Source organism: Ochotona curzoniae, unplaced genomic scaffold (assembly GCF_017591425.1).
Source record: "Ochotona curzoniae isolate NIBS_2020 unplaced genomic scaffold, NIBS_Ocur_1.0 scaffold_274, whole genome shotgun sequence".
NCBI lineage: Eukaryota > Metazoa > Chordata > Mammalia > Lagomorpha > Ochotonidae > Ochotona > Ochotona curzoniae.
The window spans coordinates 8,418,501-8,434,982 of record NW_024467101.1 but is presented as its reverse complement, the minus strand read 5'-3'; the positions used below and the strand labels follow the sequence as shown (position 1 = coordinate 8,434,982).

The 16,482-nt window shown below is 52.1% G+C and overlaps 1 protein-coding gene across 3 annotated transcripts in view; it reads right to left on the bottom strand.

Moving 5' to 3' along the window:
- AP1B1 (adaptor related protein complex 1 subunit beta 1) overlaps positions 1 to 12,086 on the bottom strand; it is a 49,902-nt gene extending 37,816 nt beyond the window's left edge. For all 3 annotated transcript variants that reach the window (XM_041003464.1, XM_041003465.1, XM_041003466.1), the window contains exon 1: positions 11,975 to 12,086. The gene's annotated coding sequence lies outside the window, so the exon portion shown is untranslated. The remainder of the gene's footprint in view (positions 1 to 11,974) is intronic.
- Positions 12,087 to 16,482: the final 4,396 nt, after the last annotated feature.

Below are 16,482 nucleotides of genomic sequence, written 5' to 3'. Positions count from 1 at the left end.
TGGAAGATCTTTTTTTTTCTGTTTCTCCTTCTCTCTTTAAGATATGCCTTTCCAATAAAAATTAAATCTTGCAAAAATATTTTTTAAAAAGCGAACTAGTGGATAAAAGATTTTTCACTGTCTTTCCTTTCTATAAATTGGCCTTTCAACTAAAAATAAAATAAATCATACTTTAAAAAAAAAAACCCCACATTGTGGGAGGCATCCTTGGGCCCCTGCCCCCCATGCAGGAGAACAGGATGGAATTCCCATTCCAGCTTTTGGCCTTGGTGCCTTGTCTTGCCCTGGCTGCTAGGTAGAGCGAGGGGAGATTTGTGGAACAAAGCAGTGGATGGAAGATCTGTCTCTCCCTCTTTCAAAACAAATAAATAAATCTTGAACAAACAAAAAGGGACCTAGAATCCAGCTCACTCCATTCTCACTCTCCTTGCCAAGGGTCCTCCAGACAACCTATGGTCTAAGGAACAAAGACTGAAAATCAGCATGCTCAAGGCCACACAACCCGCCCTGCCTCCCTCACACGCCACGTGTCTCTGCTCCAGGAGGGACCCTTCTCCCGGCTGAGGGGGCGCTGCTCAGTATCAGAGAGTGAAGCGTGATCGCTCTTGGCAGCACAACACAGGACGCTGCCAAGGGGACAAGAGAGGACAAACACGGGCAGGGCCAGCTAATCTCACGAGGAAGGAAAGCAGGAACAAGCCACACAGAGGTATCAGAATTTCCCAGGCGGCCAGTGGAAGGGCCTCTTAGCATCAGGGCCAAGGTGCCTGTCAGAGCAGTCGGGCTCGGCAGCTGGATGGGAAGTTCGAAGCCGGCTGTGCCAGCACCACACCCTGCACACCTCCAACCCATGGTGAGTCCCTGAAGGGGACGACTGGTGCTCTGAGATCTACCAGAGAAGCAGCTATCGGGGAAGGACAAAGGGAATGAGACACTTGACCAGCGTGACCCAGTTTGCCGTGACCGAAGGACATCTGGGTAGAGGCCAGCACTGGGGCACAGCAGCCTGAGGTGTTCACTCTGACAATGGCATTCCATATCGGAGTGGGCGTTTTGGTCACTCTGCCTCCAAACCAGCTCCTTGTGAAGAGTGGAGGATGGCTCGGACACTCAGGCCCTACCAGCCAGGTGGGAGATCAGGATGGAGTTCCTGACTCTTGGCTGTTGCAGCCACTCGGGGAGTGGACCAGCCAATGGATGCTGCTTGTGGGTATCACTGCATGTTTAATAAATAAAAACTGTGTGTTTCAAAAAACTGCCTTGGCCAGAGGTCGGGACAGGTGAGGAGCTGTGCCAAGCTGAGTCAGAGCATCCATTGGCAGGCAAGTGATCTATGGCTGGGAACAGACCCAGTTGGGGAGCAAAGGGGACAACCCTAGCTGGGCTGAGGTTCCCACCAAGAGGCACATGGCCTGGAAGGGGAGCTGCGTTCTGATCTGGAAACAGTTGTAGTCTCCCTTGGCACAAGTGTGGACTGGGATTGGATGCACCGAACCGGGCCGGACCCCGACTCCCCCTGGTGTTCTGGAGGACCAGGGCAGATGTGGGATGGACTAGGCAGGGTCTCAAACCCCTACTGAGCCATGTGTGAGCCATATGTGGGTATAGACAAACCATGGCTGGGCTGGAACATCCAACAGCAAGAACCAGATTGGGTGGAAGGCCAGTCAGGAAAAGCCACAGTTCCTGTTATTACAGGAGGTGGACTGAGTAAGGTTGGCTCATGGACCCACTGGTAAGCGTGAAACCTGGCATTGGGAGAGGTTCTGATGGAGGAGCCTGGGCAACTCCTCTGGCAGGACACAGACCCGGCAGGTAAACGCAAGAAACATGATAGGAAACAGCCCAGAAAAGGCCATGGAAAGCTACCCACTGGCATACAATTGGCTGACGTGGGGGCAAGACCAGGCTGAATCTGTCCACATCATCCACTGGCAAATCCAGGCACCAGTGTGGGTCGACCTAGGGTTGGTCGCAACAAAGACTAGTGCACATTATGGAATGCTGAGGTGAGGTGGCCTGTACCGGAAGGGACCGCAGCGCCCTACCAGCCTGAGAACAAGAAAGGAAGTAGGCAGAGCCGGCAGGGGAATAAGGGAGGGTTCCTTTGCAGGACAGCTACTTCCGCAGGAGAGCATGGGCTGGGATGGGGGCAGACCAGACTAGGCAGAGCTACCACACCTGTGGGCTTCGTGCGGACCAGATCAGGGAAAAGCCGGGCTGGGTGGATTATTCCTACTGGTGCAAACAAAATTAAAGTGGGCGAGGGTTGTTTGGGCTTAGATGCAGCATCAACTGGAATCTGGGAGTGGGAGAGGCCTGGGAGGGAAATAGTGGGCTCATCCCTCTTGGGTTACCACTTCCACAGGACATAAAACTAAGATAACTAAGATAGCGGCTGGGGTGGAATGGGGTGTGGGACAGACTGGATTACTGCTACACTTACTGGCAAACCAGGGTAGGGGGTGGGCCTGGTGGGGGTTATTGTGGGTCGCTCCAACCTAGGCTGCAGCTCCCGCTGGTTTATGTGAGGGCCAAGTATGTGCTGGGCAGAACTAGGCTGGACTGCAACACCCATTGGTTCCAGTGGAAGTCGGGAGTGAAAACAGAACCAACCCAGCAACTGCAACCACCAGCTGATTGGAGCGATGGACGGTGCCGGGCCCTGTACTTGTTAGCACATACAAGAAGTTTCTTTGGAGATCTTCCTAATCTAAATGCTGGACTCAAAACCCTAACGAAGAAAAGAGAGAAGACAGAACGGGTCAACCAACCATCTCAGCTATGATGGACTATGTCAATCAGTGGATTTTTCAAAGCCCTCATAGTGCTTGGAGTGGCAAGATTGACAACGATTCATAACTGTTGCAATATCAAAACCACTTGAGCAAGAACCTCAGCGCATGCCCTACATCCGGGATCTGGGGAGGGTGGGAAAATGGGTGGGCCTTCTCCCTTAAATAACCCCCTTAAAACATAAAGGTAACAATATGGAAAACATACTAGTATTATCCACTTTCATGTAGCCCTTGAACCTTCTTACCCTAATTAACTATGTAAAGAATGTCAAAATAAAATTTTATAAAAATTAAAAAAAAAAAAAAAAAAGAATAAACTGCTTGGGAAGTTAAAAAAAAAAAAAAAAAAAACAAAAACTGCCTTGGCAAGGAAAACTGGTCTCTGAAGGTCAGTGTTAGTGGCTTCAACAGTGACATCTCTCCCCAGGGAAGAGCTACTCCAAGGCACAGTTAGGACCAAGCTAGGCAGAGAATGAAGGGGACTGAGCCAATGTCACGTCTCCTCTTCACTCGGACCAGGAAGGCCACATATCGATCAGTGTGGATGTTGTTCCTTCAGTTCTGTCTCACGGGCAGACAGAGGCTGACCCACTTCCCAAGAGAGCCCACGCTCTCGGCGATGCCTTGGAGCACCTTCCCCAAGAAGCCTAGAATTTGGGAAGAGGGCTGTACTCTGCACTCCTCCACTGCTGGCCCTCTTTTAAACAGTGAAAGGTCCCCGGTTCACCTTACGGCCAAGGTAACAGGTGAGGCCAGGAGATCATGGTAGGCCAGCAACAGGGCAACCAGGCCTCTGTCTTCCCCTGACAACACAGTCCCTGAGCTAAGTAATCTTACCTAAAACTCAGAGCAAGGGGCCAGCACTGTGGCACAGTGCCTTAAGCCACTGCCTGCTGTGCCAGCTTTCCATACTGGCACTGGTTCAAATCCCGGCTGCTCCACTACTGATTTAGATCTCTTCACCTGCACCTGGGAGAGTAGTGAAAGAAGGCTCAAGTATTTAGGTCCCTGCATCCATGTGGGAGACCTGAATGAAACTCCTGGCTTCAGCCTGGCCCAGTCCTGGCCATGTAGGCATCTGAGAATGATTCAGCACATGGAAAGTCTCTAACTCTGCCTTTCAAATAAATCTTAAATTTTTTTCAATCAATCTTAATTTTTTTTTTTCAAAAACAAAATGTTAACGGTGACACTAACAACCAATGGATTTGCACTGTAGGCCACACTGGAATGAGAGTCCTGTGCAACTCTCTGAAGTTACTCTTTCAAGATAATTGTGAGGCTTTGAATCTCAAAAGTTCACACATGAGGAAAGTGCAGCCCAGACAGTTCAAGGCATTTGGAGTCACACAGCCGGGAAATGGCAATGCTACCACCTTCCATCACTGCCCCGCATGACCCAGTGTGCTCAGTGAGGGGCCCGAAACAGTGAAGCCCTGGCACACACACACATGCTCCAGGCGAAAGAGTATGTCAACTGTGTTACCACACAGCCCTGCACAGTCCCCTGGGTGTTGTTATTTGGGGACCAGCCCATGCAACCTGGACGACAGGTATGACGAGTTTTGTAATGTGTTTAGAGAATGCCCATCTGGATGTACCTGCCAAACTAGGGCTTTCCAGGATGTGGGTGAAAACTGATTAACAAAAACCAACCTTCTGAGCCCCCCCCCCGCCAGCAATTAAAACTCTCAGAACAAGAAGGAGCCAAAGGTAGGCAAAGGCCATGAGCAAATGTTCTTACGTCAGCACTAAGCCTCTAGAAAGTCATTCTACAGTCAGTGCTTAACTGACCTACAGACAGCAAGGAGAGGAAAGACCTGGTGCTCAAAGGAAAGCGCCTCTGGACTCGGAAAAAAATAAATGTTCCTAAGGTCTTCTGAACCGTGTTTGAGGCTGATGAGTACAGAGCAAGGCCCTGCACCATCTCAGCTTGTCCACCTATACCACGGAAATCCTCCATGGAGGCCCACCAGGTCTCATCACCACCCTCAGAGCACACAGACACGGGCAGCACTGCCTATCCTGGGCCTGGGATGGTGCCCCAACAGGAGGCAGACACTGGCCACCACGGGAGGGGCAGTCCTCTGTCACAGCTCTTACACACTCAGAGGTCAGGTCCAGGGTTGCAGCCCAACAGCAGAGCAGTGATGTTCTCTAGGTCACTGCCCCGGCGCTCAGAGGAGGGTTCTGAGCTCTGGAGAGCATCAGGGGAAGCCCTCTTAGCTGAAGAGAGGCTTGGCTGATCTTGAAAAGATCAGACTTAGAAAGGTGGGGGCTGGGCCCAGTGTGGTAGCCTAGCCTTGCACTGTGATCCCATATGGGTGCTGGTTCTAATCCCAGCAGCCCTGCTTCCCATCCAGCTCCTTGCTTGTGGCCTGGGAAAGCAGTAGGGGATGGGCCAAGGCCTTGGGACAAAGCTCTGCACTCGCATGGGAAACCCAAAAGAGGCTCTGAGCTCCTGGCTTTGGATCAGCTCACTGCAGCCTTTTGAATCAACAGACAGATCTTCCTCTCTGTCTCTCCTCCTATCTGTATATCTTTCCAGTAAAAATAAAATAAATGTAAAGAAGAAAGAAAGAAAGAAAAGAAAAGAAAAGAAGGAAGGAAGGAAGGAAGGAAGGGAGGAAGGGAGGAAGGAAGAAAGAAGAAAAGAAAAGAAAGAGGTAGTGGGTGGGAAGGCAGTGGGGAGAGAGCACAATGGTTCAACTGGCTAATCCTCCATCTGCAAGCACTAACATCCCATGTGGTTGCCGGTTCATGTTCCGGCCGCTCTAATTCCCATCCAGTACCCAGCTCGTGGCCTGGGAAGGCAGGGGAGAATGACCAAAAGCCTTGGGACTCAGAACGCCATGTGGGAGACAGGGAAGATGGTTCTGGCTTCAGATCAGCTCAGCTTCAGCCATTTCAGTCAATTGGGAAGTAAATCAGCAGATGGAAGCTCCTTTTCTCTGTCTATCCTTCTCTGTAAATCTGCCTTTCCAACAGAAATGAGTACATCTTTTTAAAATTTTTTTAAGTGGGAGCAGAGTAATACTGAGACGATCCAGAAGATAGCCCATAAAACATAGGCGGGACCACAGAACAACTAAGCCAGCAGCAGCTGGGGAGCAGGCTCTGTGCTTAACAAGGCCCCATCATTTCATGCTCATGGTATCCCAAAATGAGGAGGGAGGGGCGGGCAGGGGTTTCAGTTATTGGAATGTCAGCTCCCAATCTGAGGTTCCTGCTAATGCAGAACCCAGCGGGGAGGGAGGGCAGATGAGGAATGGGATGGCCCGAGTCCTTGTCACTCACATAGGGGACCTGGATTAAGTTCCTGGCTCCCAACTCTGGCCCAACCAAATCCTGGCCACTGTAGGCATCTGAGGAATGACCCAGCAAAATGGAACAATTTCTTGTCTATCTGGTTCTCATTTAAATAAATACATATATTTTTCCAATACAGACAGAGGAGTGGCACAGCGAAAGACCAGACACGTGTGGGCAGAAGTCTGGGGGCGCCCTGGTTGGCTCGAGACGGGGATTCGGAAAGGAAAGGAATAGATGGGGTAAGGGAAAGAAGGGTGGGATTCAGACGGCCTTGGATGACAGGGTGTGCAAGACTGCCAGTCACTTCAAAGGACAAGCCCCTGCCCTTGACCCTGCCGGGGACTCCCTGAAACACTGTCTTCCCCGCGATTCCAAGAAGCCACACTCTGTTTCCTCTGCTGTCCCACTGTCCACGCCTTCTCAGCTTCCCTTCGCCTTTGCTTGCACCACTTCCTCTCCTTCAACACCGAGTGCCCAGTGCGCAGTCCCTCGTCCCTCTCCCCTACTCCAGCTACTCCATGCAGCCTCTGTGGGGATCTCTGCCTGTGCCAGAGCCTTAAGCTCCGACCATGCAGCCTATTACACCCCAGGCCCACCTTCTTCCCTCAACCCCAGCTTACACAGCCCACCTCCTGACTGGGTTCCCCACCGGCACGTCTGTATGCATAGAGGACACCTCAAACCGAACAGGACAAATCTGAACCTCCTGTGTCCTTCCCTCCAGCCGCAGTGTTCATCACCTAGTTACCTCAATGCCACCTGGAATGGGTCCTTAGGTTAAAGACCTCAGCATCACCTTGACCCATACACTCACAAACTGCATGCGGTCCATTACACAAAGCCTGTCTGACTTCAAAATGAACCAAGAACCCATGAAGCGGCTTCTCACCAGCTGTCACTATCACCTGGCTCCGGGCCACCATCTCCTCCCACTTAAGGCTGCTATCCTAGCTGCCTTCACGTGTGTCGTCCTAAAACCCACTAGGCAGCAGCCAGGATGCTCCGACCGGAGCTAAAGGCAGACAGCAGCCATCCTCTGCTCCATACCCCACAACAGGTCTCGTCTCACTACTAGTAAAAGCCAAAGCTGCTGCCCCTCCCCTGCCATCCTCACAGCTTCCAAGCCCTATGCGATGCACACATGCACCCACACATCATTCCTCCTTAAAGAGCAATCCGGGGCCTGGCACACATCTCAGCGGCTAAATCTTTGCCTTGCTGGGATCCCATATGGGTGCTGGTTTGTGTCCCGGCTGCTCCATTTCCCATCCATCTCCCTGCTTGTGACCTGGAAAAGCAGTGGAGGATGGTCTAAATCCTTGAGACCCTGCACCCGCATGAGAGACCTGGAAGAAGCTCCAGGCTCCTTGCTTCAGATTGACTCAGCTCTGGCCATTGCAGCCACTTGGGGTGTGAACCAATGGATGGAAGATTTTTCTTTCTCTCCTCTCTGTAAATCTGCCTTCCCAATAAAAATATATAAATCTTAAAAAAAAAAAAAAAAAGTAATCTTGAAAGGTAGAATGACTGATAAGGAGAGCCATACAGAGATAGAGAGAGATTACCAGGTGGCCACCACAGCAGGTCCGGGCCAGGCCAATGCCAGGAGACTGAACTCCACCTGGGTTTCTCATGTGGATGACAGGGCCAAGCACATGGGCCATGTTCAGCTGCCTTCCCAAGTGCACCAGCAGGGAGCTAGACTGGAAACACACACCATTCCCTCTGGCCAGGAAGGTTTTCTCCAATGGCTCAGGCACTCACCTCCTTTAAGTCTTGACTCAAATGTCACCTTCTCATTCAGACTTTCTTGGATCACCTACTCATTTTCTTATTTGAAACGGGGAGTGACAGAGAGAGGGAGAGGAGGGGAGGTACAAAGAGAGACATCTTTCACCTGCTAGACCACTCCCCAAATAGCTGTTGCAGCAAAGCCTGGGCCAGGCCAAAGCCAGGAGCCAGGAACTTCATTCGGGTCTCCCACCTGGGTGCCTGGGGCCCCAGTGCTCAGGCCAACTTCTGCTGGCTTCCCATGCACCAGCAGCAACCTGGATCGAAAGCAGCCCTGAGGAGGGATGATGACATCACAGGCAGTGGTTTAACCTCCCTCTGAAATGCAAATACCACTACGGCAAGGATTTTGCCCATTTCGTTCACCAACGCCATCCTACCTATTTGCCTGGTATCAGTAAGGTATCCGACAGATTTTAAAGATGAGTGCTCAACTTGCCTTGGGAAATTTGCACATTTTGGCAAGTCAGCTACATGGAAGTTTCCCAATGTTTCACTGTCCAGGTTACCCAGGTTCAGAGATAACACGTGTATTGGTTGTCCAGTTAACTTGACTATGCCAAGGCTGAAAAAGCCCATTTTACAGACAACAAAAGTGTAAGATGCAGAAGGAAGGGAACAGGGTAGAAGTCGGGTGGCAACGACTAAAGTGGGAGGAACGCCCAGGCCACCTTCCTCTGTGAGACCCAGTCACCAACACCTGGGGCTGCAGGCTTCGCTCGGAGTGCTGGGGCGGGGAGGGGGCAGAAGGGGCTGACGCAGGCTGTGACGGAGCACAGCCAGGCCCTTGCCCCTGGCCGTCCCCTGCAGGCTTCTGCATTTCTCTAAAGGCCAGCCTCTCCCCTGCAACCTCTGCACTTGCTGATCCTTCTGCCAGGATTATCTACTCCTTGTCCAGCCTGGTGACACCCATTTATCCTTTCAATCTCAGCTTAGATGATATCACTTCAAAGACATCTGACAGGGGCAGACACTAATGGGTTCCGAGCCTGTCGCTGTCAAAACAGCCACGCTCTTGCCTTAATCACAAGAGGCCACCCGACTTCAGGGGATCCTCCTCGTGGAGGTCAGAGGCCAGTTCCATGGCGGAAGGCACAAGGAGCCCCATGCTTAGCAGTCTACAACCACAGCCCAGCCTCCCACCCCCAGCTCCAATTATAGAAGACAATCTAACAAGGGAGGGAGTCCGACAGTAGCCCAGCACGTACACAGCCTTCAGCAGCGCCCAGCCACCAGGCGGAGTTGATAAATGCTGGCCACTATTACTACTATATGGACTTCAAACCCCCAGGTCCCTGGAGACCCAAAACACCTGTGGTTAGGGTAGCAAATAGTAATTTCAGAATAGTTAATTCCACCGCCAGGAGTCACATTTCTCACTCTCCCCATGGCACGCTATGAGCGTGGACAGGAGATCACGTGGACATTAGGAGCCACACATCTCACTAGATGCTGGAGACATGGATGGTTAACATCCTTGCCAAGGATTAGAGCTGTCGACCTTGGAACATGGTTGAGCAAACAGACAATCACAACCCACTGTGATTTCTGCAGAGGCATCTAGCTCTGGACTGCAAAGTGAGGGTGACGCTCAGATAGAAAGCATCAAAGAGTCGTCCGGCCAAGGAGGACAGGAAGCAGTGGTCAGGCATTAGGAAGAGGCACCAAGTGAAGACGGACAAGTGTCCAGAGTTAGGGCTCACAGAAGCTGCCCATGGCTGGGCTGGGTTGGAACTTGGAGGAGGTGGAATCTTGGGACTTGGTGGGGGGATGAGGAAGGCGGGGTCAGAGTGTAAAAGGCCCTGAACCCCGTGCAAGGAAATCTGAGTTTTAGCGTGAGGACAATGAGGAGCCACTGATGGAGTCGGCAGAAAGGAATTTTTTTAAGGCTTCCCACTGCTTGGGAGATATTTTCTATTTTTTTTGTTTCTGGAGAGGTATTTGTTCCTCTCTGTGCAAAGAGATTAAAAACAGGAAAATCATTTCTGGGCTATGATAATATCCGTGACCTATCTTAGGCCCATCCGGAAAAAAAGCAAAGTCTTCAAGGAGATAACAGCTCAACTTGGGGCGATAGACTCAAGCGAAAAACACACCGGCTCCCTGTGGACCTGTGGGGTTTGGGGAAGGGTTCTGAGCAGTGAGCAATTAAGACAGGCACGGGTTCCAGAGGACGACGGGAGAGACCAAAGTCCAGGGCCAGGGCCAGTAGGACTGACAGACTGAACTGGTTTGGAAACACTTTTAGGAAGTGAAACAGAATGGTAGAAGTGGTGAGGACACTGAGGTGTCTGTCTGCAGGCGGAAGGGATGCCCCAGCTGGGGCTGTAAGCCTTCTTCAGACACAGGGCTCCAGCAGGAGACGAACCAGCCACGGCCAAGGGACCCGTAGGCTCTGCACAGATTTCTTCATGTACTGGCCCTATTCCCCACCCTCTCAACAAGCACATGAAGCAGGGGTGGAGGAAGCACTTTTGGTACATAATTCAAACCAGCCACACCAGCCTGCCTTCACGCCCCTCAGGGCAAAGCCTGGGCCCTCCACTCCCCAATCCCGACATGACCAATGGTGAGAGGTGTGATTCTAAGAGCTGGGACATCAACTCAGGGCAGGGGAATGCCCCCCTACCCCCCCCCCCGGCACATTCTCGGGTTCCCAACCTCCCTGACAAGTCACTTTATCCCGAATCCTCCCTTGGAAAAAGAGGAGGATAAGGTGACAATATCAAGTGTCTGTGACTCCAATGGAACTAGAACAGATCACAATGCTTAAAAAAAAAAAAAAAAAAGGTACTCAGAGCTCTCTTCAGATGCAAGTGAGACCCCCCTCCAGGTTCATGGGGGCTTCTAGAACCCCCATAAGTCGGGGCTGGGGGAGGAAGGCGGCAGACCTTCCCATGCTGCTGCGGTCTGGCCCACTGAGGCAGCCATGGAGCAAGTCCAGGTCTGCAGAGGGGATACTGAGAGCCTGGCCCTCAGGGGCTGGCAGCCACCTCACCTCCCGAGCCAGAGCATGGGGACGGGGCGGGGGGGAGGTCTTGCACCTGACAACAGATACCAAGGACCCGCCCTTTGGGTAACTGTCCCTAAGGAATGAGCTCAAGCACTCAAAATTCAGAAGCCTCTGAATACTCTGACTACTGAATACTCTCCATTTTGCATCATCCCAGTCCCAAGTCAGAAAAACAAAAACAAAAAAACCCCAGCACTTTCACCTGTAGCCTTAAATGAGCAATCCCTCAGTAAGAGCCCACAGCCCTGCTTCATGCGACAAAAAAAAAAAAAAAAAAGTGAATCCAATGCATACAGACAGCAATGTGAAGCAATAAGGCCACAGCTTGACACCCATCCAGACTCCAGACCGGACAGCAAGGGCCGACTCAAAACAGTCACTATCCCCTACCTGCGTCCGGCCTTCTCCTCCCCAACTGGCCTCGCCTGGCAAATTGCACCTCCCTGTTCGGCGTCTGGGTGGATCAAAATGGGAGTTAACAAACCTAGCTCCCGCTGCCAGAAGTTCAAACGTGGCGCTTTGCACAGCCCCTCACACACAGCATCGGTCATATTTCATCAGTACCTCTTAGCTTGATTTCAGGGGTCCCCCATCATTCCCCCGAGGCACCGAGCGCCTCAGCCTACTGGGGCAGTCCCCCTACCTTTTATTATTATTATTATTATTATTTATTTATCTTTTCTCCCTAGCTGAACCTCGGTATGGACGACGACGGCGACCTCAGGATACCCGTGAGGGGGAGACGAGAACCAGAACCCGAAGATGGATACTCGGGGGGGGGGCTATGTCTGGAAATCTCTCTCAGAGAGGCTGGCGGACCCAGGGTGTCCCCCCCATCCCCCGGGGCGCGGAATGAATGAACCCCATTCCTCCTGACTCCCCGTCGGGATCCGGGACGTGCGGCTCGCGCGCCATCGCCGCCGCGTCCTCTCCGTGACCTCCGACCCCACCAAGCCACCCCCTCCCCGACTCCTTTCACCCCACTTTTCTCCTCCGCGACCTCGCGGAGTGTGTACGACGTGTGTGTGGATGGGGGGTGGGGCTCCCTTTACTTCCTCACCCGCAAGTCCAAAACAGCTCCAGGAGCCACGGCTCGGCTCGCCTCGGCAGCAAAATGTCCGCGGCCTCCTCCTCCTCCTCTTCTCCTCCTCCGTGTCCCGCCAGCCCCGAGCGTCCCCGCCGCCAGCTGCCCCGGAGCCCCGCGGCTGTCACCTGCCGGGCGGAAGTGAGCTGCCCGCGTGCGGGCACTTCCGGTGGACGCACGGCGGGGTAGGGGCGGGATCACGGGAGGGCGGAGCTTTGCGCGCCGGGGGCGGGGCCTCCCGGCGTTAACCCCTGCGTGCCTGCGGCGTGGTCTCGGCTGAGATGAGCTCCCCGGCTGAAGCTGCCGACTGGGCGTCCAGGTCCTGACACGGGCCCTCTCCGGTGCTGCAAGGCGGGAAAACCGAGCGCCCCTCCCCGCCTTGAGAGACACACAGGGTTTCCTCACCTCAAGGCCAGCGCTGGGCTGAAGCGAGCCCGAGGCTAGGCTGGGTCCGCGCAGCCCTGGAATGCTGCATTTCCCAGGAAAAACTGGCTTTACCAGGAACTTTTTCCCCCCTCCCAAAGAGAACTCCATGAAGTTTTCTCATTTTGAATGGGTTCCCAAGTATCCCAAGGCAACTGCCCCACCACAGTCGTGACTCTGGGACTGTGAATTTTCTCCTTCTGATGATTCTGCTTTAAAACATTAAATGGTCTTTATTGTTAACAAAGCATCTTTTCAAGGCAGGCATGTCTGGTGGCACAACCATTAAGCCATTACGTGAAATGTCTGCCTCCCAAGCCAGTTCTCCAACCCCCCGGGAGGCAGCAGATGATGGCTCATGCATGTACCAGTGGGTACAGTTGGTTAGCCCAGCCTAGCTCTCCCCTAACCCAGTTCACATGCAGGCCACCAGGTATAGTAGCCCTGCCTGGACTGGTCTGCCCCCATCCCGGTTCTCATGCTTGCCAGTGGAAGCAGTGACCCAGCCGGGGATCCCCCTGCAGCCCCCTAACCAGGCTGTCACCACCACCCCAAGTCTCACATGAACTGAAAGGAGCTGTGGCCCAGTCTGGCATGGCCCACCTCACCTCAGCATTTGCCAGCGGGTGCTACAGCCTGGCCTGACCTGATCTATCCCCAGTTCTAGCTCATGCTGGTGGGTGCTACAGCCTAGCCCAGTCCAGCCTCTATCAGATCTTCTTCCAGTGGCAGGTCTTATGCACACCAGTGGATCTTTGGCTCAGACTAACTTAGTCCACCTCTGGTCCTGACAAGAACAGTGGCCTTGCAGCTCCCACTGAGGGCTGAGTGTGTGCTGGGCAGCATCAGACTGGACTGCAAAACCCATTGGTTCACGTGGAAGACAGGGCTGGAAACAGAACCAACTCAGCAATTGCAACAACCAACTGATTGGGGCGATGGACTGTGCCGGGCCCTAGGCTTGCTATAACATACAAGAATCTGGACTGGGAACACCACAGACAAAGTTTCTTTTGAGATCTCCCCAAACTGCAGGACTTAGCACCCTAACCATGAAAAGACAGAGGACAGAACAAGTCAATCAACCACCTCAGCCATATGTTGGCAGTGAAAAACTGGGCAAACGGAGACTCTAAAAGGGACTATGTCAATCAGTGGATTCTTCAATGACCTCATCGTGCTTGGAGTGGCGAGATTGGCAGCAATTTATAACTGTTGAACTATCAAAACCACTTGAACAGGACCCTTGGAGCATGCCCCACATTAGGGACCTGGGGTGGGAGGGAGACTGGGTGGGGCTTCTCCCTTAATATCCCCCTTTACCCCAGATACATGAAGGAAACAATGTAGAAATAATAGTCTTACCCACTTTCCTGTAGCCCTTGAACCTTTTTAACTATGTAACGATTATCAAAACTATAATAAAAAAAGAAAAGAAAAGAAAAGAAAAGAAAAAGAACAGTGGCCTTGCACAACCTCAGCCCTGCTTCTTATCTAGTGCCCGGGGGAGCTGAAGTCAATGGCATGACAGAGCTGAGGACTGGACTTCATCAATCTCATTCATTCAGCTAGAATATACCTGTCACTCCTACGTGAGCCAACTATCCTGGGGTCACAGCAGAGCGCAAGGAAGTTGTCGTATGATCCCTCAACAGGGTGAGAGAAAGACAAAGAGAGGGACAATTAGAACGCTGTGACCAGTAGAGGCAGGCATGCCCAGGAGACTCAGGCATCGAGTGTTCTGGGAAAGACAAGGAAGTCTTCCAGGGGAGGAAGAGGTTACTACTAATAGCTACGGGGAACTAGGTGCCATATGTGTGGGTGTGTATGCGTGTGTATAAATATATGTATGTGTGTACAGACATACATATATCCCTAATATATATGATTTAAATATTTACTTGAAAGGCAGCATGACCCAGAGAGGGAGAGAGAGATAATCTTACATCTACTGGTTTGGTCCCCAAAAGGCCACAACAGCCAGGCCAAAGCCAGGACCCAGGAACCAAGCACACCATCTGGCTCTCCCACACGGGCAGTGGGAACCTCAGTGCCTGGGCCGTGTGTTGCTGCTTTCTCCAACGCATGGGCAGCAGCTGGGTTGGCAGTGGAGCGGCTGGGACTTGAACCAGTGTATCTTCTTTGTTTTTCTGGCTGGTGTCAGGTGTTATCTACCCCTGGACGGCCCCAGCGTTCCCCTGCTCTGTGCCCCTGATGTCCACAACTTCACTGAGCGTTCACTGTCTTCCGGAGGTGGCTGCTGTGGGACCCCAGCCCCACCCCGTGCCCCTTGGGATGCAAGGGAGAACCTGGAAGCTCTGAGCAGCTGAGGGACTTTCCCACCTTCGCCTGGCAGCGATGGACTGAGCTGGGAATCACGGCCATGGCTGACGATGTTGGGGGCCCATGCTTGGCTCCCTCCTGGCACCCCTCCTGCTGCCTGAGCTTTAACCTCATCACAGGGAGCTTGGGGGCTCCTGGAGAATCCTGGGGTGACCCAGGATCGGCTGCTGGTTCTGCTTCTGCGTTGTTGGATTCAATCAGCTGTGGATCAAAGCCACTCAGGAAAAAATAGCATCTGTACAGAGCAGGGACGGGTTGTTTTTCTTAATTTTTTTAAAAAAGATTTATTTATTTTTATTGGAAAGGCAGATATACAGAAAGGAGATGTACAGAAAGGCAGATATACAGAAAGATGATCTTCCGTCCATTGACTCACTCCCCAAGTGGCCACAACAGCTGGAGCTGAGCCAATCTGAAGCCAGGAGCTGGGAGCCTCTTCTGGTTCTCTCAAATGGGTGCAGGGACCCAAGGCTTTGGTCCGTCCTCGACTACTTTCCCAGGCCACAAACAGGGAGTTGGATGGGAAGTGGGGTGGCTGGGATTAGAACCAGTGTCCACATGGGATCCCAGCGCATTCAAGGCTAGGTGTTTAGCCACTAGGCTATCACATGGGCCCTGTTTTTGTTATTTTCCCTACACAACACAGTGGCCTTATTATGCAGTATGTACTCCGTGCTAAGTATTATACATCATCTAAAGGTGATTTAAAGGTTATTGGGGGATGTGTATAAGTAATGTGAAAAATATCATAAAAGCGGCTTGAGCTTCTGCAAGCCTTGGTGTCTACCAGATTGGGAACTGACTTGGCTGTGGGTATTGAGGTAGTTCTCACGTTGACAAAATTAAAGTCTTTCCTTCTGTGGACACTAGAGGGCACTCAAGTGCCATTAAGCCCCACCTTCCCTGCCCAAGTAACCTCTGCACAGGTCCTGCCTCTGTAGATCCCAGGACTTTTGATGCTTCTTCCTCTGTGATGATCCTTCCCCTACTCAGGTTTCTATTTGCTTGTTGTACTTTTTTAATGTTTGTTTATTTGAAAGGCAGGTGACACAGAGAATCAACGAACTCATTGGTTCACCTTCAAATGTTGGTTCTGTTTTTCAATCCTACAAATCTCTAGAAGTTGTCACAGATTCTTTCTGGAAGAAGGCAGGAGGTGACTTTGTCGCCAAACGAACAACACCAGCCTCCACCTGCTGGGGGCAGGGAGCCCACATCCCTCATCCCCAGGCTAGCCAGGGCACTGCCTTTAAGATAGTGGGGCTTAGAGCTTGCTGGGGTCCCCATCTCTTACTGCTGCAAAGTCTCACAGAGCAACAGCCTCGTGGTTAAAATCCTCACCTTGCATATCCCTCACCATACAGGATTCCATATGGGCACCAGTTCAGGTCCTGGCTGCTCCATTCCCCTTCCAGTTCCCTGCTGTGGCCTGGGAAAGCAGTCGAGGACGGCCCAAAGCCTTGGGACCCTGCACCCACATGGGAGACCCGGAAGAAACTCCTGGCTCCTGGCTCCTGGCTACGGATCAGTTAAGTTCCAGCTGTTGCAGCCACTTGGGGAGCAAACCAGTGGATGGGAAGTCTTTTCTTCACTATGTAAATATGACTTTCCAGTAAAGATAAATACATCTTTATATTTTAAAAAAAAGTCTCTCAGAGCACCAACCCTTGAATTCCCAAGAGCACACTTGTGCTCTGGGACTCACGCTGAAGGATGCC